The sequence below is a fragment of the Capsicum annuum genome, unplaced genomic scaffold (assembly GCF_002878395.1).
Source record: "Capsicum annuum cultivar UCD-10X-F1 unplaced genomic scaffold, UCD10Xv1.1 ctg82981, whole genome shotgun sequence".
In the NCBI taxonomy this organism is placed as follows: Eukaryota; Viridiplantae; Streptophyta; class Magnoliopsida; order Solanales; family Solanaceae; genus Capsicum; species Capsicum annuum.
Window position 1 is genome coordinate 6,533 of NW_025893815.1, and position 9,278 is coordinate 15,810.

General features: G+C 34.5%; 1 pseudogene; it reads right to left on the minus strand.

Annotated features, from left to right (window-relative positions):
* Positions 1-1,197: 1,197 nt before the first annotated feature.
* The window catches only part of LOC124895569, a 35,937-nt pseudogene continuing 27,856 nt past the window's right edge, over positions 1,198-9,278 (minus strand).

Here is a 9,278-nt window from a genome sequence, read left to right on the forward strand (position 1 = left end):
TTTTTTAAAAGCATTCATATGGTGTTATCATGGCTTTGCCGAAGTATAACACTCAGTTGACATCATAGTTTCAAGATTGAAATACAACACTTGGTTGACATCTCATATGTTAGATTGGATTGGTTTTTTAAAATTTTCAACTTTTATGATTAACTAAAGTTATAAACCAAAAAACCCGAATCAAACCGAACTAAACCGACAAGAACCAAACCGATGGTTATTTTTTTGTTTGGTTTGGTTTGGTTTTAGAAATTTAAAAACCGATTAAGTTGGGTTGGTTATGGTTTTGACCAATAACCGAGCCATATCGACCCATGAACACCCCTACCGCCAACACCGCCACCATCAACTGCTACCGGTCGATCCCTACTACCAACTAACTCATCTATCAGAACTAGCACTACCACTAATAATCACCAACACATCATCAACTTCCACACATCGCTAACAACCACTAACACATAATCAACTTCCACACATTCTTTGGACACCATCACCACCACTGTCACCGGCGTCACCACTTCTACCACTACCTTCCGCTACACTCGCTACAGTATCTGTACTAACAACCATTCCACCATCACAGCTAACAGCGTCTCCAACGACCACCAACACATCGTCAACCATCATGCATACAATTTTTCGTCACCACGATCAACACCTCCAACTACTAACATTAACCAACTTCACATCACAACCACCACCACCACTACCAATCGCATATATCATGATGGTTACTACAATGCCAACTATCTCTACTATCACAACTATCATCACCAACATTGCTAATCACTAACATCAATTAGTTTACTACAACCACCACCAGCATTACAAACCATCTCCACTATCACTAATAAACATAAATGTTTCCTTTTTTAATCAAATAATAATTTAATTGCATTAAATTAAAAAAATTTCTAATATATAATCATATTATATTCAGAAATAAATAAATTTTGCACATTCAGATATTGAGAAACACCCAACCTTTATCATTTAGTTTTCAGATCTAGAGACAATATCTTAACCATTTAGATGTGCATTCAAAATGATTCAAATGTCTGAATATTAATAAAAACAAATGTAGTCTTAGCTGAAATAGAATGGTGTAGTTGTGTGATACTTTAAAGGAGTCCTTGGAAGTCAAAGAAACTACGTGAAAACATGGAAGTTTGATGATCACTTCTCAGAGTTGTTCTACTCGAGAAACTATAAAAATTAAGATAATATAACCATTAACAGCATTCAATGGAGGAGAAGTCAATTACAATTGTCCGTGAAGTAGCATTTAATACAGCTTGGCTAGATTGAAAGAATCATCTATATCTATACTATATTAAAAGCATGGAACCCCTAACTTAAAAGTTTACAACAATACCATTCCTATCAGCCTAAATACCTACTATCTAGTGAAAAAAAAGAGGAAACTAATTGGCATAAAGAGAAACAACACAGATGTTTAATAGGAACAACCGGTTATTGTTCTTATCTCAACAAAATATGTGGTTTTTAAAAAAATAAAGCAAGCAGAGGGGTAACTCTCAAATCTCAATCTCATGATTTTATGCTACCAAGTATGTTCTATTCCTTAATGCACTACAACAACAACAACAAACCCAGTATATTCCCATATAGTAATACACTAACTTCCTTTTTTACCTAATGAATTGAACTTTTTAGTGAGGATCTAAATGATTTTCAGACTTTGTTTAACATATGATTCATTAAGATGTATTAACAGGTTGAATCTTCAAAAAAAAAAAACACATAATGGGCTGATATCTTAACCATTCAAATTCAGACCTTCATTAAGTGAAAGCAAATAAAAAGGGATTGTAGTGTAATGTCTATAAATATGGCTTAGTGTAACAAATGTAGTTGACACAATTCAATACTCCTATTAGCAACCTATTTCACCTGTTTCTCCAGCTCATCCATAACATCTGTAAATAAGTCTTTTGCTGCTGATCCTAAAGTATTTGATGAGACAGCTAGATATGCAGCAAAATCTTTAATCTGCAAGCACAAAATAAAGAAGGAAATTATTGGATGAAAAATTCAAAAAGACGAAAAGGGAACTCATGAAGGTAATCACTCACTGAACACAAGAAATAAAAACTAAATTTGATGCAATAATCATGCCAGTTAGTTTTTGCGTTAATTATTCCCACAACAACACGCTCTTCCATCAGTTTTCGAAACTCATCACGATTTTTACGTTCAGCTTTCCTTAATTCTTCCTATTTGAATCAACGGTGTACGCCCAGTGAGAAAGACATAAATCAAAGTCTCCAAACATAAATTTAATTTTAACCCCCGATTCTAATAAGCAATATACCATCCGCAGTTTCCTTTGCTCCTCCTCTTCGCTCTTTAAATCATAACTTTAAAACTGAGGCGTACAAATAAGATGTTTGGAAAAAGTTATTTATGATGTATTAGAAAAATAAGTAGTTCTTGGAAAATCTCCAAGCAATCAATTTTCTCAAGGCGGGAGCATCTTTCATCAGTTTCCAAGCGGTCCTGAACTTTCTGCCACTGGCTACTGGCCTGAACAAAAAAAGTCAGCAACAATGGAACTATGGAAGTTCTATCTCCTGGAAATTGAAAAACATAATTTAGGAACTGATGCTAATTCCACTAGAACAAATACCTTAATAAAGTCACAGGATTTTAAAAATTCTAAGTACTCTACTCTATTGCGCTTCTGCTCCTCCAATGACTTCGCATGCTTCTAATAAAATCCAATACAAAGTAAAAAAAATAAAATTTCTCTATAAAGAAGACAATATTTACAAAGTGAATTTAACTACACTTGCATGAAAGTATTGAAAAATGTTTTCTATTTTACGACGGAGGGGGGGGGGGGGAGTGGAAGAAGCATATCATAGTTTCAAGTTTCAAGAAAAATTACATACAATACATGGAAGTCTATTCAAATTGGAATTCAATGGTGAACAAATTTAAATGTTGTACCCTTGAGGAGCCATTAAAAATGTATTCAAAGAACACAAGATTTTAAGTTGAATATCTACAACTTTCCTTCTTTCTACTCTTTAAGCAAAACAATAAAAGGGAACAAACTAAAAGACATCCTGCAAAGAAAAGGAATGGAATGACTGTTGTTAATCAAGTGGACCAGCGTGTAACTCAACTTCGAAAACTAGGTCAGGTGGTGAAGATTGTCCAAGATCATATAAGGAAACTGCAGCACATATACCTTACTAGTGTGGGATTCTCATACATTAATCGCACACCAAGACTAGACATTTGTAGCATCAGTTAACCTAGGTTGGCTAACATCTAATAGTCTAAAATCAAGATAGATCTGCCTCTAATACCATGTTTAAGAAATTGGACCTTGTTTCTATCTCAAATGAAAGGCTAACTCAATTTGTGAGGAGTCAAAGACCATATAAGGAAACTACAGTCCGCACACTTAGTTTTTAACATATAGAAGCTTAAAAGAAAGTTCTGCAAAAGGAGCTTCACCTTTTTCTCAAGTTCCACCACATAATATTCAAAAAGGTCCTCATGGTCTTTAGCTCACTCAACAGCTTTAAAACGTTCATCATATTCGAATATGGAGATTTCCTTACTGAATAATCAATAGCAAATAGTTAATGGATCCAATGGAATTTACACAAGTAATGGATCAACTTCAAAGTACCAAAACACATACAAACAATGACCAAGATTAGAAAACAAGCAGAAAACAACTTAACATTACAAGTGAAAGACAAACGTCCATCTTGACGATGGTGACAGTTTTTTGCAATCCTGTAAGATTGAGAACAACGGACATTTTTGTGAAAAATACCACTTATTCTTTTGAACAAATCAAATACCAGTCTCTAACACATCATGAATATTATGATAATATCTTTTTATTTTTGAAACTGGTTATGTGAATATCATGATATATCAAATGGAAGACACCACAAAAGAAAATTTCACTTACTTCTAACATTATCCTGAAATCTTCCTGAGCTTTTTTCTGTTTAACATGCCTCTCTTCAGCTTCCAATTTTTTCTTTTGGCTCAGATACTGGAACAGACACACAACTTCAAAATGATCACTATAGACCTTGGGTGTGTTTGGGATGAAGGAAAATGTTTTCCTAGAAAACATGTTGGTTTCTTACTTGTTTTCTTATGTTTGGTTGATGAAAGGAAAACATTTTTCAGAAAATGTTTTCTAGCGTTTGATTGGTGAATAAAAAAATATTTTTCAAAAAATACATTTGAGAGTTGTATAAATATTTCAGATTAAGAGTGAGATTGAAAGAGAGTTTTGGAAAATACTTTTCCTACTTTTTGAAGGGAATTCAGTTTCCTTAAATTTAAGGAAAATAAGTTGATTTGGAAAACATTTTCCAAAATATTTAAGTCAACCAAACATGAAACAATTGGATATCAAACACAATCTATATTTTTGCAATACGCTATGCTGAAACATTGAAGCAGTAATTAACCCATTCCAATGCAGACTTGGAGAGATACCTCATTAAAAGCTTGCTTCCGCTCACAAAGGGATTTTAGAGCACCATATCTCCGGTCATTAATTACTGCTCTCATGGCCTGACAAATACAATTCATGTCAAATGATCTCCCTCAATTGTTTGGTACGCACAAAATAGTCAAGTAATAAACCTGATCCCACGTGCAATCAGACCCAATATTTGTAGATTCCAAAAGAGTTTTGAATGCACTCTTTGGCTCCTAAATAAAATAAGATACTTAAAATAGAAATAAGAGAAATTTCGAGAACATACATTAAATGGGCCAAAAAGCAATAATCAACTATTCCATTTTTCTCTCATAAACTAATGGTCCCAGCTCAACTGTTTTCTCATCTAATGGAGTAGCACCTCCGATTTCAGTTATTGCAGCATCTTTCTTGACATTCTGCATTTTAGGCACAACATCAAGCACAAAGGACAAAAGCAAACATCATTGGAATTTAGAGCATATTCTTCACCTGTTAGCAGTTGACTAACAACTGCACTATAAAACTATTGGATCAACATCCAGCATAACAGCTACGAAAAGCTTTCTTGGTGTTTTAAATAGTAACCAGTAGTAATTAACTAATCGCATAAGTATTTCAGAAGGACAAAGTACCTCTCTATTCTCTGAAGAAATCCATCATCATACACTACTGCATCTTGAGTTGTAGTATTCTCAGCACTACAGAAAAATTGAATTCTAAATAAGAAGCAACACAAACCAGAGGCAAATTTATAACATATAAATATGAAAACATATACCGGTGGTGGGACAGAATTTTCCAAGGTTACTGCTAGTCCAATTTTCTCCAAATTAGCAATAGCTGGCGAAGAAGGTTCTAAGGAATTCTTCATTTCTACTGTTTCAATCACCGAAGAAGAAACCTTACCAGATAAACTCGATGATTCTGAAGCCATAATAGTTGGTAAGTTAGCAACTGTTGATACAGTAATTGGGCTTGATTTAGCACCTTGTGCCAAAAATAATGAACCATCTACACCCGGGGATGATGTTTTAATAACAGAAATGGATCCAAAATCATAAGCGTGCGAAATGGTGTCCTTTTCATGAGCCAACTGTGAATTTATAAATAATTGAACATTATGAGAATAGAGTATCTAAGAAAATAGAATATTGCCCCTTCTTATCATGCTAGAAACTGTGAATGCATAAAGATTTTATGAGAACTAGAGCATCCAAGAAAACAAAATATTATCCCTTCTTATCATGCTATTTAAAGCACAGAACAATCCCTTCTTATCATGCTATTTAAAGCACGAAACAAACCCATATTGGATTTAAATCTAACATCACCTTGACTTCATCAGGCATTCTCCATTTGGATGTTCTAGTAACCTTGTTGTAGTAATACCTACAAAAAACAAACAAAGTAATCAGCATTATGCGCAAGTAACACACAAAAGTACCCACTGTAGAAGAACAATTGGAAAGAGGCCAAGAAAATATATAAGTTACACACTTTCTTCCCTCAGGACTTGTAAATTCTCTCTAGTCAGTTAATGCGTCTGCCCTCTATCCCAATGAAAATAGCATGAAAACAGGTCAAGTCAAAAATCAAAACATAAATAGTACCCTGAGAGTAGAAATCAGTAACATCCAGTAGTACAATACTGGATGGAAGTGTTAGAATATGAATGATATAATGTCTCACATGGAAAAGGACTAGAATATACTTTGTAGAATATAACTACAAGTAGGGTGGAAACATTGCCAAGCTGTGGCCAAGCTACAGCTATCCAAGGGTGATCAACTGAACAATATTCGCTGATAATCACATTATATATATATAGGTCAAATTCTGTCGTTTCTGAGTATTTTTTAATGAACACCCTTCCTACAAAAAACAAGACTGAGTGTGACAGTAAGGGTGTTCAAATCCTGCACTGAGGTTCTAAGTTCCATACTCAACACAGCCCCCCCATAATTTTTTTTCCATTTAGACACGATTGAAACTCATAAACTACATTTATGCTTTTTTTTGATGAATCAATTTCTTAACATGTGTTTTTTTGTCCTAATTAGCTCTTGCAAAAGAGCTAGTAACTAGCATGCCATGTATAAGAATTTTGTTAAAATAAACTTAAAGGTAAATTTATAAAGTGGTTGTTATACTAGCTATCTTGCATGGGGCTGAGTGTTTGGCTAGTCAAGAGCCCGCATGTTCGAAAGATAAACGTAGAAGAAATGAGGATGTTGAGATTTGTGTGTGGGCATACTAAGAGCAATACAATAAGGAACAAAGATATGCGAGAAAAAGTGGTAGTGCTCTCTGTGGTGGACAATTGACAAGAAGACTTGAGGGGCTCTCGTGATGAAATGGTTGTGGAAATATGCAAAAAATAACCAGCTGCTATGGAGGAAAGTGATTGGGGCTAAATATCCTGAAGAAGATAGATAGATTACTAAAGAAGTGAACACACCATACGGGGTTAGCCTCTAGAGATCTATTAGATCTATTAGACACTAGTGAAATGAAGTTAAAAGCAACTCAAAGATTAAAGTGATGGATGGAAACAGGACTAGGTTCTAGAAGGATAATTGACATGAGGATGGGAATATGGAAGTGATTTTTCCATATATCTACAACTTGGTATTGTTTTAATAGAGGACTATAGCAGAATTATGCATACCACATTCAGAAGAAAACTTAATGACCAAGAGGTAATGAGAGTAGCTGAATTTTTTAATACTGTGGACTTATTCAATGGACTGCAGATAGTGAAGGACGTACTATGGTGGATGGGAAATGAAAAAGGAATGTTCAGTGTCAACAAAGCCTACAAGATGATGAACCAAATAAATCACCCTGAACCAAGATGGCCATGGAAGCAAATATGGAAAAGTAGGATACCTCACACAGTGTCGTGCTTTGTCTTTGTCTGGTTACTGACCAAGGAAGTAGTTCTTACACAAGATAATGTCATGAAGAAAGTGTAAGCCTTGTGCTCCAGATGTTTCCTCTGTGGAGAAACTTTAGAGATGGTTAACCATGTATTTCTACATTGTAAGTACACCCAACAACTTTGGAGAATCTTCTTAAGACTAAAAGGCATTTCCAGGAAAGTATTCGAGACTTTAATGTGCTGGGAGAAGCAGGTGTACATGCGAAGGACAGAGCTAAATGGAGAATTATCCTGGGTGCTATATGGTGGGCTATATGGAAAGAAAGGAATTCTAGATGCTTTGAGAGTATAGAGAATAGTGTGCAGAAGGTTAAACTCAACTGCATTTTGCTTTTATGTTTTTGGTGTAATCAACTATACTCTAATGATACTGCCTCGATAATTGATGTTCTAGACTAAATTTAGATATAGAATAGTCGATTTAGGAGTACTCTTGTATATAAAGGTTTCAGTACAACCCTTGTACTGTGTGATATAATACAAAGTTACCAAGTTAAAAAAAAAGATAATAATTTTTCAAGTACTAAAAGTTTATAAAATAACAAATAAAGCTATTAAATCTGAGTTCGAATTGGGTAGGTAGGGTTATGACCCGCATTTTAGAGCATTTTAACCCAACCCATTTCAGCCCAAGTAACTTTAGGGTTGGTTAATAACCCGCCCATTTGTTAACTCAGACCTCTTTGATCCGCCCAAATCCAGCCAACCCCGCCCATTTGACACCTTTAGTTTAATAGAAGTAAAGTGGACCATGCCAGAACACATACCAGATCTATTGAGTTGAAGTAAAGTGGACTATCAAAGGACACACAACAATCTGTTGAGCTGTTGGATTAGAAGGGATTTGCAAGAGTTAGAAGAAATGGGGGAGAACAATCCTTCCTTGTATTTGGTGGACTGTATGGAGCGAGAAAAGTTGAAGATATTTTGAAGATAAATATAATTCCATTCAGAAAGTTAAATGGAATAGAATTGTAGATTTTTGTTTTTTTTTTAAGGGCCAATGTGTACAGGATGCATAATAGGTAGTAGATCTCTTTGAATCCTTGGATTATTTTCATTATTTTTCAATTCTTTTGGACTGCTAGCATAACCTTAACGCTGACGAATACAAAGTAATATATCCGGGAAAAAAACTATTTATCTTAAAAAGAAAAGAATAAAAATGTTCAAACTTCCTTACAACTCCAGTTGTTGGTCCCTTAATACTTGTCCCTCACAATAAGCCAAACTTTCTTTGATAACCATCATGTTTGGGCCAGCTTAGAACTTGACTAGTTACACCAGGTACTGCTACCTCCCACCAGCACAGATACTGGGTAACTCTGTCAATCAACGCTTGGATAGACAGTAAGAAATCACCTAGTGTTTTTATCTTTGTTGGAAATTAAACCTGAGACCTCATGGTTCTCAATCTGCTTCATTGACCACTAGGTCACACTCTTGGGTGCAAGTGTTCATTCAACAAAACTATTATTCTATAAACTAGAATGAGAAGTGTGAACCACAATATTATATCAAGTTTCGTCTCTCCATATCGCCATAGAGTTACAATAACATTACCTTAATCAGAAAGTAAATAAAATTGTTTAAAATAGACCAAATATAATCCGGTCATGTATGCTTAAACACATTTTTTAGAACGATAGTGTTAAATATAAAATCTTTTAGAACTATATTGTAAATAAAAGGTCAATGCAAATTCCAAATGAAGCCTACATAGTATATTAAGATCGAGGAAATCTGCTCGCTAAACAAACTTTCAACAGAAATCACATATACTTAGGAAAGAAAAAGAGGTTCTACGAAGCTTCATAGAAAAAGAATTGTGTACTTCTTTTTTCA